We start from the raw sequence: 15,125 nt of genomic DNA on the forward strand, positions 1-15,125 counted from the left end.
ACAACATCATGACAGATAAATCAGGTTTAATTATTGCTATTCTAAGAGGAGGAAATAATAGGAAAAGAGAACTTAGTGTCTTGTGCAAGGCAGTACAATCAGAGCAGATCTTTAGACTCAGCTCCTTCCACAAAACACATTGCTTTCTGATTTGAGCTAGCCAGCAGAATAACATTCCTGAGAAAAGGCTTGTGAAATTCTGCAACACTTTACAGAGAAAGTGTGTAACTTTCATTCTTAGTAAAGGTCCTTGTAAATTGCAGACATTCCCTTCAATCTTTGTTCTGTATTTGTCTGAGACTTTTGTTTTTTAAAAAATTTTTATTGCCCATAGAGATGTCTTTATTATGTGTAGAATCATCTCCCTGCTCCTACCTATCAAACCACAACTTGCACTTGAAGGCCATCTTAATTTTTTCTGATTAACTCCATCTTTCTTTCAATCTACTCCACAATCGATTCATCTTTCTTCCTTGGGAAATTGTAGGTTTTATAGTATTGTAGAGGCAGATTTTCTTTATGAAATAGTACATATGTTCCTGAAATGTAATGCTTAAGATAAGAATTTTAGTTTGAAGATCTTTGAGGCACTACCTGTAGCAAAGATGAGCCCTGAGGGAGCTTGATAACTGAATTCTTTTCCACTATTTCTGTGGTGAGTTTAAGTATACTGGTTTATTCACAAATACCTTGATTTTGGAAATCTCAAGCAGTAGGCATACGTGATCTGGCATTGTCAGTAAAACACCAACACTAGCGCATTAAGGCCTCAAACTGTTTTATCAAACTAGTTATATTTCTATTTTTGGGAGAAGGGAACTGAGGGGGTTGACTAAATGTTTATAGGATCCCCTGCCGTATTCCTGTGGAAAATAAAAGACCACCCCTGAATTTATGAATTTGCAATATAGGTATTTATTGAGATATATTCACATGCAAGTCTATTCAATAAGATTTTATGGTGCATCTAAAATATATTCATCACTGTTGTCGATACTGAGTGTGTTAGTGTATACAAAAGTTATGAGAGAGAGATTTTTCCTGGAAGGAGCTTTTTATCTGGTTGGGGTTTATAAAATATACTCTTGAAATAACCTATAGTAGAAGGCTCTTTTACACTAAGTATGTATAGAGAGTTATGTAAGAATGAGTGAACAGGACAGCAAGAGAATGATCTATTTTTTATGTTCAGCCCATCTATTGACGTCTCAGGAATATAGGTATCCCTCAACTTCAACTGTTCTCCTCCTTTGGCATCCATGACACTTCATTTATCCCACAATTATTTACTAAATTGAATATTTACTAATGCCACATCCAATTCTCACAAACACCTACAAGTTTGATATTATTATCTGTGTTTTTCAGTTGGGGACACTGAGTCTAGATAGGTTAAGTAACTTGCCCAAGTTCACACAGCTAATGAGTAATAGGGTCAAGATTTTGTTCTAGGTCTGGCTGACTCCAAGCCTTTTCAAATACTTCTGATGATCACCTCCTTTTTGCTATTTGTAGGCGTTATTTGGGAAAGTTTCAGTCCTTAAACATCAGGTATTCTCTCTTTAAATACGTTTGTTTGGAGCAATTCACTGTTTCTCTGCTCTTTGTGATCAAATCTGTTCCTATAATCCTCCAATTGCATCCCTTTCTTTTCTCTTCCAAGCTCTGATTTTCCATTGCTGACTTCTTTTTGATCTTTGCCTTTTGAAGGTTCTGCCAGCACTTTATATTCTTGTCCAAAATTCAGTTCATTACCCTCTTCACTCTTTGATTCTTCATTTATGTCATAATATTCCTGACTCCCTGAGCTTGAAATCTTAGTCTAATTTGATTTGCTCTTCTTTCCATCATTCTCTCCTGTACCACTGAGACACTAAATTATGTTAATTATTCCATCACCACATCTCCTACACTGTTTGTGTTTCTGTATTTGCTACTGTGGAAAGTCTTCTAACTGATCTCCCTGTTTGCTGTTCTCTCTGTTTCAGCTTATTCTGACACCACTGGCTGTATTAAACACCACTGTTATTAAGAGAGATAATTTTGAATACTAATAGTATTAGTATTTAACAGTTTATTAATTTTAAGTATTTAAAATTAAATACTTTAAAATTTTAAATTTATTATATTATTTAAACTACTTCATTTTATGCATTATAAGGGCTGTAATTAGCACTATTTATTCATCACAGTAATCCTTTGAGGTGTGGTTATTATCTGAATTTAAGATAAGAGACTTGAAGTTCAGAGAGAGGTTAAACACTTCCTAAGGTCACACATCTAGTAAGAGGCAGAGGCAGGTCTTAAACTGAAGTTACTTTGATTCCAAAGTTCATGCTCTGAGACTTAGGGACACCATAACTCATCATTCACTGGTGTATGTCAGAGACAGAAAAAAGGTGCTATTAATAGTTCTGCTGGAATAGCAGGCATAAACTAGGACTATTTTAGCCAAATTGACAGGCAGTCACCTCATTGATACTCCACTGTCGTTCCTTCCAATGGTTATACCCACTTAATGGGGCAGGCTGAGGAGGTACCTGTTTTTGTAGAAGGGAAGGAGAGCTCAGCTTTGAAGTTGGTGTTTGATTGATCACAGGACAACCTATTGGAAATATCCAGTAAAGTGACTGGATAACAGTTTAGGGCCTTAGTAGAAAGATGAGGACTGAAGTTTCTAGTTTGGGAGCCACCTTTATAGAGGAGGTTGTTGAACAGAGGAGCTCACCAAGCACTTGAAGAAGAAAAATGAGTGCATAGGATGCTGAGGAATGTGAAATATGAGGGGAGAGGAAAAGGAACAAGAGACAATATGACAGCTGCGTTTATTAGATTGTAAGCTCCACCAGTGCGTGAACATGTCTTTTTGTGTCTAATTCTAGAATTTCAAAATGCTAAATGATGTACAAATTAAAGATGAATTAAACATTAAAAAGAATGGTGTCCCATCTGACTCGTGTTTAATGACCTTAATTTTATTCACTTACTTAGGAGTTGAGGCCATTTCAAATGAAGACCTGTCAGCTGCCATCTTTTCTCTCCAGCCAGGCTTTATGCCTGTTCTTGTGGAATTAATGCGTGTTCTTGTGTTTCTCCGGTGTGTGGTGATGAACAACTCACTTGGTCCCATGCTAGTGCTATTTGATGGTCTACGAAGACTCTGAGACATATATGTAAAGACATTGTATACATGTTTAAACATCAGACATACATTTATATCACAGGTAATATGTATAATGTAAATATATAAATGTTAGATATGTGCTAGAAGTGACTAAAGAAAAGAACCCAGTAAGCAGCGATTCAGTTTTTGGAAAGGGGAAGGTTCTGTACCAAATGAACATGTTCAAAAATATTTCTCTCTGTACTGTTTCCTGCTTCCACTGGAGCAAGTCATCATTGAACTTGACTTTGGGGAAGCCATGGGTGAAATGAATTTGAAATAGTTTTCATCGCAATAGTCTTTTTTTTTTTTTTTAAGATTTTATTTATTTATTATTTTTCCCCCCAAAGCCCCAGTAGATAGTTGCATGTCATAGCTGCACATCCTTCCAGTTGCTGTATGTGGGACGCGGCCTCAGCATGGCCGGAGAAGCGGTGCATCGGTGCGCGCCCAGGACCCGAACCCGGGCCGCCAGCAGCGGAGCGCGCGCACCCAACCGCCAAGCCACGGGGCCGGCCCATCGCAATAGTCTTGAAGTGACATCAGCTCAGAGGAAGTTTTTCTGGTGTTGCATCATACGGACAAGAAATCTCTGGGGCTTTTAGAGAAAAGTCAACTTTTGCTGAACCCCTGAGGTCTTCTTTACCTCTGGGTCTCTATGAGAGTTTCTGATGGTTAATTATTTTTCTCCATATGTAACTTATGTGTAGTGGGATTAAGATCAGGCTGTGGGATTCATTAGAGTCACTGTAGGACACAGCAAAATTCTAAATGTAAATCTGCAAATGTAGCACCATTATTGTGGAGAATTGGCTGACAGTGTCTCACAGAGGTGGATAAGCAAGCAGACAATATGTGTGCACACACATAAACATAGTGATAGGTATAGTAATTGTAGGTAGACTTGATAAGGAGCTGAGTTCCTGCCTTTGTGGTATGATTTCATAAGCGTCTCATGAGAAGCTCTGATCAAAAACATAGCTTACGCACTTGTTCACTGAGGGTTGAGTTTCTCCAAATAGTGATACATTTTCCCCTCTGCCTAAAAATATCATAAATGCCTTGTGAAAGGATTTGGAGTATAGGTGGCCACATACCAGCTCAATTAGTCCCTGTACAAAGGAGTTTATCAGATCCCTTCCTGAGAGCTGTCTTGAAAATTAGAGTTTAAGAACAGCTGGCATCTGTTATTTAAAGACCAGAAATGGGTCGGCAATGACCTTCCTTGTGTGAGTTGTGATTTTATAAAAAGCTCAGAAAAGTCTTTGGCTCTCTCTAACTTGTCACTAAGTACAAAATTCCCTCCATTAGAGCCAGTGCTCATGGTGAAGTTATTGTCTGAAGCACAGGATAATAATGCATTGCCTGGGAGGAGTGATACATTAAGAACATTCACCCATTGGTCCATCAGAGTAGCTGATATTAACAGCACAACTCTGACCATAGTCTTTCAAGTCTTTGCTTCACAAAGAGACCTAATCTACCATTTTATTTAAACGTGCAAACCACAACCCTTTGGATTGTTTTTTATTGCTCTTATCTTCTAGAATGTTACATAAGTTACTTATTTCTTTTATTTATTGTCTGTCTTCCTCCTACTAGAGTAAAAGCTCAGTGAAGGCGGGAATTTTGTTTTGTGTAGAGCTTTATCTGTAGTCTCTGGAACAGTGCCAATAGTTTCTCAATTCATATTTGTTGAATGAATCAGTGAATGTCACTCTGTTATTCAAGAATCTTGGAGGTTTCTTATTGGCTAACAAACTGCCTGTAGGATTAGCATTGTCGACTACCCTTAGTGTGTTCCAGGTGTACTTTTTCAGACTAATTCCTTATGTGTTTTCAAAATTTACCGAGGTTGTTGTATCAATAGTCTGCCCTATTTTATTGCTGAGTTGTAATCCATTGTATGAATATACTATAGTTTATTTACCTGTTTTCCTGTTGATCCTTATTTGGTTCATTTCCGAAAAGGGAAATGTTTTTGGCTGTTATGAATAAAGCTGCTGAGAACATTTGTGTAGGAGACATTTTGTGGATATATGCATTAATTTTTTTGGGTACAAGACTAGAAGTGGAATTCTTGGTTCCCAGGGCAGGTGTATGTTTCACCTTATTAGATACTTCCAGTTTTAGAAATATTTCTATCATTTTACATTCCCACTAGTGATATAAGAGTGTTTTATTTGCTTCACATTCTTGCCAACATTTGGTATTGTCAATCTTTTAAATTTTAGGTATTTTACTGGGTATGTAGTGATAGCTCATTGTAGTTTTGCATTTATTTGAGCAACTTTCCATATGTTTATTTTCCATTTGAATAGCTTCTGAAGTGTCTGTTTATATATTTGTCCTGTTAAAATTCTTTTAGTCTTTTGTTTATAGGCGTTCTTTATATAATGTACATATAAGTCCTTTGACAGATACATGTATTATGAATATTTTCTTTCTGTCCTTGGTTTTCCTTTATGCTTTCTTAATGATGTATTTCAAAGAACAGAGATTTTTAATATTGATCAAATAGAATTTCTGTATTATGGTTAGTACCTTTTATGTTTAAGAAATTCTTCTTACTCTAAGATTTTGAAGATATTCTTCTGTTTTCTTCTCTATGCTTAACTTTTACATTTAAGTCTCTGATCCATTATGAATTAATTGTGTATGGTATGAATTAGAGGTGGAGGATCATTTTTGTTTATATATAGATATCTAGGTGTTTGAGAATCATTTATTAAAAATAACTTTCTTTTCCCACTGAATTGCTTTAGCATCTTTGAAAAAAAATCAATTGACCCTATACATAGGGATCTATTTCTGGATACTGTACTCTGCTCCATTAATCTATTTACCTATCCTTACTTTACTACTATATCGTTTTAATTTCTGTAACTTTATGTGATTCTTGAGTCAGGTATGCAAGTCCTCCAACTTTTTTCTTTTTTCTTTTTTTTTTTTGTGAGGAGATCAGCCCTGAGCTAACATCCGCCAATCCTCCTCTTTTTTTGCTGAGGAAGACGGCCCTGGGCTAACATCGGTGCCTATCTTCCTCCACTTTATATGGGACGCCGCCACAGCATGGCCTACCAAGCAGTGCGTTGGTGCGCGCCGGGGATCCGAACCAGTGAACCCTGGGCCGCCGCAGCGGAGCGCGCGCACTTAACCGCTTGAGCCACCAGGCCAGCCCCCAACTTTTTTCTTTTTCAAAGTTGTTTTGGTTATTCTAGGACCTTTGCATTTCTGTATAAATTTAAGAGTCCACTTGTCAATAGCTACCAACATGTCTGCTGGTATTTTGACTGGTACTGAATTGAATCCATAGATCAATTAATATAGACTTAACAATTTAACAATACTGTTTTCCAATTCATGAACATGATATGTCTTTCCATTTATTTAGATTTTCTTAAAAGTTCTTTAGTGATATTTCATAGTTTTCAGCATAGAGGCCATACACAAATTTCGTTAAATTAATTCCTAGATATTTCATTTTTTTGCTAGTATCAATGGTATTTTAAAATTTCATTTGCTAGTATGTAGAAAAACTATTAATTTTTGTATGTTAACCATGTATTCCTGACCATATTAATTTACTTTTAAATTCTAGTAGTTTGTTTATAGATTTGTTTATATTTTCTATGTACACTTACATCATCTGTAAATAAAGATGGTTTTTTATCTTCCATTCCAATCTTTAGATATCTTTATACAAACAAAACAGGGAGAAGAAATTTATACTGGGAATCTTATCTAAGAGGATTTAGTTTGAGAGCACTGACCAGCTGGAAATTCAGTTAGGAGCAGTGTGCAGTGAGGTGTGAGTGGAGGGCAGAGGCAATCAATGGGAATTTTGGATTACAGAGATGTGCTGCATAATAACATTTTGGTCAATGATGGAATGCATATACAATAGTGATCCCATAAGATTAGTACCATATATCCTAGGTTTGTAGTAGGCTATACCATCTAGATTTGTGTAAGTACACTCTGTGATGTCAGCACAACAACAAAATCGCCTAATGATGCATTCCTCAGAATGTATCTCTGTCATTAAGTGACGCGTGACTGTATATGCTTTCCTTTTTGGCTGATACATTGTAGAGACTGACTTATTTTATTCTTCTTGGAGAGGGTTGAGTAGCTCAACACTTTTTATTATTGAATTGGCTAGAACCTCCCATACAATGTTGACTAGAACTTGTGAAGTGGACATTCTTGACCTGTTATTGACCTTAGGATGAAACCATTCAGTATTTGACTATTGAGTATGATGATAGCTGTAGGTTTTTAATAGACATCCTTTATCAGATTTAGGATGTTCTTTTCTATTCTTGCTGGGAGTTTTTATCATGAGTGGGCATTGATTTTATCAAATACTCTTTCTGCATCTATTGAGATGATTATATGGTTGTATTCTTTTATTGTATTAATGTGGTGAATAATATTGATTGATATTGCAAATGTTAATCCAAAATTCTTCCTCTTTTCCTACCATCTCTTGGATTATCTGAATGTTTAAAATTCAATCTTACATCTTCTATTAGAATTAGTTCTACTTTCTCTGTTATTTTTATCATATTATTTATTTTATTTGTATAATTGTATTATGTTTTATTGTGCTATCATTTTATATGTTTTACTTTTACATATATTTAAAAATCCACCATAAATTGTTTGTCTGTTGCTTTAAATTGTAAAAGTAATTTGACTTCTCAAGAAATTTATGGAAATTAAAAAAATAGCCTTTTATGTGTACCCACATATTTCCCATTTCCAGTGTTCTGCATTTCTTCCTGCAGATCTGAGCTTGCATCTGGAACCATGTATTCTTCCTCCCTCACATTGTTTTTTTATCTTATAGGGTTATTGGTGACAAATTCTTTCACTTTTTGTCTGAAAATTTCTTTCTTTTTGTTTGAAGAATATTTTTGCCAGATACAGAATACTAGATTGACAGATTTTTCTTTCAGTATTTTAAAGATGTCATTTCATTGTCCTTTGATACTCATTTTTTTTATAAGAAGACAGTTATTCTTATTTTTGCTCCTTTGAAACTGATGGGCCTTTTATTTTGTTTGCTTTTAAGTTTTTTCTTTATCTTTGGTTTTCAGGAGATTGAGTAAGTGTGGTATATTTTGTATTTATATTGCTTGGTTTCCTGAACTTTTTTGTTCTGTGGGTTCATGTATTTCATCAAATTAGAAAAATTTTCATCTATTACCTTTAAAAATATTCCTTCCTCCCAATTCTCACTCAATTTACCTTTTGAAACTCTGATTACACATATGTTGACTATTTAGCATTGTCCTAAGGATGGTATATTTATTTATTTATTTTTTTTGTGACGAAGATCAGCCCTGAGCTAACATCCATGCCAATCCTCCTCTTTTTGCTAAGGAAGACTGGCTCTGAACTAACATCTGTTGCCAGTCCTCCTCCATTTTTTCCACAGAGCCCCAGCAGATAGTTGTACGTCATAGTTGCACATCCTTCTAGTTGCTGTATGTGGGATGCGGCCTCAGCATGGCCGGAGAAGCGGTGCGTTGGTGCGCGCCCTGGATCGGAACTTAGGCCGCCAGTAGCGGAGTGCGCACATTTACCTGCTAAGCCACTGGGCTGGCTCCTGGCCGAAGGATTTTAGTTGCTGTGTTCTTGTTGATTATTGTTCTATATGTATTTTAATGGAAATTTCTATTGATCTGTTTTGCTGTCAGTGATCCTTTCTTGGGCTGTGCCCAGTCTGCTATTAAGCCAACTCAATGCATTCTTTATTTCCAATATTATAGTTTTCAGTTTTGAAATCTTTTGAAAGTTTCCTTTAGTTATTTTTATTTTTTTATTTTTTCCAGCTTTGACATAGATTTTATTTTATTTTGATTTTTTTGTTTATTGCAGTAACATTGGTTTGTAACATTGTATAAATTTCAGGTGTACATCATTGTACTTCTATTTCTGCATAGATTACATCATGTTCACCACCCAAATACTAATTACAACCCATCACCACACACATGTGCCGAATTATCCCTTTCGCCCTCCTCCCTCCCCTCTTCCCCCCTGGTAACCACCAATGCAATCTCTGTCTCTATGTGTTTGTTTCTTGTTGTTATTATCTACTACTTAATGAGGGAGATCATATGGTATTTGACCTTCTCCCTCTGACTTATTTCACTTTGCATAATACCCTCAATGTCCATCCATGTTGTCACAAATGGCTGGATTTCATCGTTTCTTATGGCTGAGTAGTATTCCATTGTGTATATATACCATATCTTCTTTATCCATTCGTCCCTTGATGGGCACTTAGGTTGCTTCCAAGTCTTGGCTATTGTGAATAATGTTGCAATGAACACAGGGGTGCATGTATCTTTAAGCATTGGTGTTTTCAAGTTCTTTGGATAAATACCCAGCAGTGGAATAGCTGGATCATATGGTAGTTCTATCCTTGATTTTTTGAGGAATCTCCATACTGTTTTCCATAGTGGCTGCACCAGTTTGCACTCCCACCAGCAGTGTATGAGAGTTCTCTTCTCTCAACATCCTCTCCAACACATGTTGTTTCCTGTCTTGTTAATTATAGCCATTCTGACAGGCGTGAGGTGATGTCTCATTGTAGTTTTGATTTGCATTTCCCTGATAGTTAGTGATTTTGAACATCTTTTCATGTGCCTGTTGGCCATCTGTATATCTTCTTTGGAGAAATGTCTGTTCATCTGTTCAGGCCTTTTCCCCATTTTTTAATTGGGTTGTTAATTTTTTTGTTGTTGAGATGCGTGAGTTCTTTATATATTTTAGAGATTAACCCCTTATCAGATGTATGGTTTACAAATATCTTCTCCCAATTGTTAGGTTGTCTTTTCATTTTGTTGATGGTTTCCTTTGCTGTGCAGAAGCTTTTTAGTTTGATGTAGTCCCATTTGTTTATTTTTTTCTATTGTTTCTCTTGCCTGGTCAGACATGGTGCTTGAAAATATGTTGCTGAGACTGATGTTAAAGAGCATACTGCCTATGTTTTCTTCTAGAAGTTTCATAGTTTCAGGTCTTACATTCAAGTCTTTAATCCATTTGGAGTTAATTTTTGTGTATAGTGTAAGGTAAGGGTCTACTTTAATTTTTTTGCATGTGGCTGTTCAGTTTTCCCCACACCATTTGTTGAAGAGACTTTCTTTTCTCCATTGTATGTTCTTGGCTCCTTTGTCGAAGATTAGCTGTCCATAGATGTGTGGGTTTATTTCTGGGCTTTCGATTCTATTCCATTGATCTGTGTGTCTGTTTTTGTGCCAGTACCATGCTGTTTTGGTTACTATAGCTTTGTAGTATATTTTGACATCAAGGAGTGTGATACCTCAAGCTTTGTTCTTTTTTCTCAGGATTCCTCTAGCTATTTGGGGTCTTTTGTTGTTCCATATAAATTTTAGGATTCTCTGTTCTATTTCTGTGAAAAATGTTGTTGGAACTTTGATAGGGATTGCATTGAATCTATAGATGGCTTTAGGAAGTATGGACATCTTAACTATGTAAATTCTTCCAATCCAAGAGCATGGAATATCTTTCCATTTCTTTGTGTCTTCTTCAGTTTCTTTCAGAAATGTTTTATAGTTTTCGGTGTACAGATCTTTCACCTCTTTGGTTAAGTTTATTCCTAGGTATTCTATTCTTTTTGTTGCAGTTGTAAATAGGATGGTATTCTTAATTTCTCTTTCTGCTACTTCGTTGTTAGTGTACAGAAATGCAACTGATTCAACTGATTTTTGTATGTTGATTTTGTATCCTGCAACTTTACCTTATTCGTTTATTACTTCTAAAAGTTTTCTGGTGGATTCTTTAGGGTTTTCTATATATAAAATCATGTCATCTGCAAATAGTGACAGTTTCACTTCTTCCTTTCCAATTTGGATCCCTTTTATTTCTTTCTCTTGCCTGATTGCTCTGGCTAGGGCTTCCAGTACTATGTTAAATAGGAGTGGTGACAGTGGGCATCCTTGTCTGGTTCCTGTTCTTAGAGGGATGGCTTTCAGTTTTTCACCATTGAGGATGATATTAGCTGTGGGTTTCTCATATATGGTCTTTATTATGTTGAGGTACTTTCCTTCTATACCCATTTTATTCAGAGTTTGTATCATAAATGGATGCTGTATCTTGTCAAATGCTTTCTCTGCATCTATTGAGATGATCATGTGATTTATATTCTTCATTTTATTAATGTGGTGTATTACGTTGATTGATTTGCGAATGTTAAACCATCCCTGCATCCCTGGAATAAATCCCACTTGATCATGGTGTATAATCTTTTTAACGTATTGTTGTATGCGATTTGCTAGTATTTTGTTGAGGATTTTTGCATCGATGTTCATCAATGATATTGGCCTGTAATTTTCTTTTTTTGTATTGTCCTTGTCTGGTTTTGGTATCAGGGTAATGTCAGCTTTGTAGAATGAGTTAGGGAGCTTCCTCCCCTCTTCAATTTTTTGGAAGAGATTGAGAAGGATAGGTATTAAGTCTTCTTTGAATGTTTGATAGAATTCACCAGGGAAGCCATCTGGTCCTGGACGTTTATTTTTTGGGAGGTTTGTGATTACTGTTTCGATCTCCTTACTGGTGATTGGTCTATTCAAATTCTCTACTTCTTCTTGATCCAGTTTTGGAAGGTTGTATGATTCTAAGAATTTATCCATTTCTTCCAGATTGTCAAATGGGTTGACATATAGCTTTTCATAGTATTCTCTTATAATCTCTTGTATTTCTGAGGTGTCTGTTGTAACCTCTCCTCTTTCATTTCTGATTTTACTTATTTGTGCCTTCTCTCTTTTTTTTTTTGGTGAGTCTAGCTAAAGGTTTGTCAATTTTGTTTATCTTTTCAAAGAACCAGCTCTTGGTTTTATTAATTTTTTCTATTGTTTTTTTGGTCTCTATTTCATTTATTTCTGCTCTGATTTTTATTATTTCCCTTCTTCTACTGATTTTGGGCTTTGTTTGTTCTTCTTTTTCCAGTTCCTTTAGGCGCATTGTTAGATTGTTTATTTGAGATTTTTCTTGTTTGTTGAGATAGGCCTGTATTGCTATAAACTTCCCTCTTAGAACTGCTTTTGCTGTATCCCATAAATTCTGTCATGTCGTATTTTTATTTTCATTTGTCTCCAGGTATTTTTTGATTTCTCCTTTGATTTCTTCATTAACCCAGTCGTTGTTCAGTAGCATTTTGTTTAATCTCCACGTATTTGTGGCTTTTCTGATTTTCTTCGTATAGCTGATTTCTGGTTTCATACCGTTGTGGTCAGAAAAGATGCTTGGTATTATTTCAATCTGCTTAAATTTATGGAGACTTGTTTTGTGGCCTAATATGTGATCAATCCTGGAGAATGTTCCATGTGCATTTGAAAAGAACGTGTATTCTTTGGTTTTTGGTTGGAATGTTCTGTATATATCTACTAGGTCCATCTGTTCTAGTGTGTCGTTTAAGGCCAATGTTTCCTTATTGATCTTCTGTTTGGATGATCTATCCGTTGGTGTAAGTGGAGTGTTCAAGTCCCCTATTATTGTGTTACTGTCTATTTCTCTTTTTATGTCTGTTAATAATTGCTTTATATATTTAGGTGCACCTACATTGAGTGCATAGATATTGCCAAGTGTTATACCCTCTTGTTGGATTGTTCCCTTGATCATTATGTAATGCCCTTCTTTGTTTCTTTTTACAGTTTTTGTTTTAAAGTCTATTTTGTCTGATATGAGTATTGCTACCCCAGCTTTCTTTTCATTGCCATTTGTGTGGACTATCTTTTTCCATCCCTTCACTTTCAGTTTGTGAGTGTCTTTAGGTCTGAAGTATGTCTCTTGTATGCAGCATATACATGGGTCTTGTTGTTTTATCCAATCATCCACCTATGCCTTTTAATTGGAGCATTTAGTCCATTGACGTTTAAAGTAGCTATTGATAAGTATGTACTTACTGACATTTTTTAACTTTTTTTTTTCTCAGTGTTTTAGTAGTCCTTCTCTGTTCCTTTCTCCTTCTATACAGAATTGATGGTCTCTTTAGTTTGACCTCTGTCTGAAAGCTCTACTCTTTAACTCCCCTTCTCCCTCATTTTATGTTTTTGATATCATATCTAAACTCTTTTTTGTGCATTTGTATCCATTACTCTCTTATCATGGAAATAGATAATTTTTCCTATTTGTGGTCTTTTTTCCCCTTAAATCAGTCCCTTTAACATTTCTTGTAGCACTGGTTTCTTGGTGGCAAAATCCTTTAATTTTTGCTTGTCTGGGAAACTTTTGATCTCTCCTTCCATTTTGAATGATAACCTTGTTGGGTAGAGTATTCTTGGCTGCAAGTATTTTCCTTTTAGCTCTTTAAATATGTCATGCCACTCTCTTCTAGCCTGTATGGTTTCTGCTGAGAAGTCAGCTGATAGCCTTATGAGGTTTCCTTTGTATGTAACTTGTCTTTCTATTGTGGCTTTTAGGATTCTCTCTTTATCTTTAATTCTGGACATTTTGATTATGATGTGTCTTGGTGTGGGCCTCTTTGGGTTTATCTTGTTTGGTGGTCTCTGTGTTTCCTGTACCTGGATGTCTGTTTCCTTCCTTCGGCTAGGGAAGTTTTCATCTATTATTTCTTGAAATAGATTCTCTGCCCCTTGGTCTTGCTCTTCTCCTTCCGGGACACCTATAACATGGATGTTAGTGCGCTTGATGTTGTCCCAGAGGTTCCTTAGACTGTCCTCACTCTTTTTAATTCTTTTCTCTTTTACCTGTTCAGCTTGGGTAATTTCTTCTGGTCTTCCATCCAGCTCGCAGATCCCTTCTTCTATATCCTCTACTCTGCTTTTGAGTCCCTCTAGTGAATTTTTCATTTCCAGTTTTGTATTCTTCATTTCTGATTGGTTCTTTTTTATATCGTCCATTTCTTTGTTGACATTCTCACTGAGTTCATGTATTCTTCTGCCCAGATCAGTGAGCATCCTTAACACTCTTTGTTTGAACTCTCTGTCGGGTAGGTTGCTCATTTCTGTTTCACTTAGTTCCTTTTCAGGGGTTTTGTCCTGTTTTCTTACTTGAAATGTATTCCTTTGCCTCCTCATTTTGCCTGTGCTTTTGTCTATGTCTTAGGTAGGTCAGCTATGTTCTCCTGCTCTTGGATAGGTGACCTTATATAAGTTATGCCTTAGGAGGCCTGCAATTTGCTTCCCTCAGTTCTCAATGTTCCAGGGGTGACCCCTATGTGGGCTATGTGTGTCCTTCTGTTGTGGCCTGTTCGCTTTCCCTGTAGGTGCCCAGGGAGGCCGAGTTATGCTCCTGACCAGCTGTTGTAATGCTCACTTGCTTGTAGTTGTTGTGGGCCCTTCAGTCTCTTTATTGGGTGTGGGGAGCCCCAGCACAGTTGGCTGCAAGTTCTAATACCACATTTGTGTTTCAGTATTTCTTTTACGTGAGTAGGCCCCCAGCGAGGCAGATTTTTAGGCTCAGGGACTTACAAATGCTATAAGCCTCCAACCTTTAGGTCTCTTGTCAGCTCTCTGAGGATTGCAGCTGGATGGGGCTGGCCTCAGGCATGGGAGCACCCAATTTTTTCAGGCTTTGGAAGGTGGGGCAAACTCCCTGTGTGGGTCTTTGAGAAGCACAAGTCTTCTGCAGCTGACAAGCCCTGCTGCCCACAGGTCCACACACACAGTCCACACAGTCCTGCCCCATGTGTGTGCCCTGATCTCCTGAAGTGGACCCAGTCTCTCCACGGCGGGAGCCCCACACACTCCACCACTGCCCCACACTCTCCACCTGCTCCTTGTGCATGCCCTGCCCCACTGAAGTCGGCTCAGTTGCCAGGCTGCAGAGAATCCAGTCACCAATCTATGCAGGCCCACAAGTTGCCTTAGGGCTTGTTGTTGGGTGGGGCCAGTCTCTAGGGTGGGCTGCCTGCCCTGGCTGAGCTGGATTAAATCGGTGCTCTGGTGGCTGGGGCAGACCCTAG

Source organism: Diceros bicornis, chromosome 7, assembly GCF_020826845.1.
Source record: "Diceros bicornis minor isolate mBicDic1 chromosome 7, mDicBic1.mat.cur, whole genome shotgun sequence".
Classification (NCBI taxonomy): domain Eukaryota; kingdom Metazoa; phylum Chordata; class Mammalia; order Perissodactyla; family Rhinocerotidae; genus Diceros; species Diceros bicornis.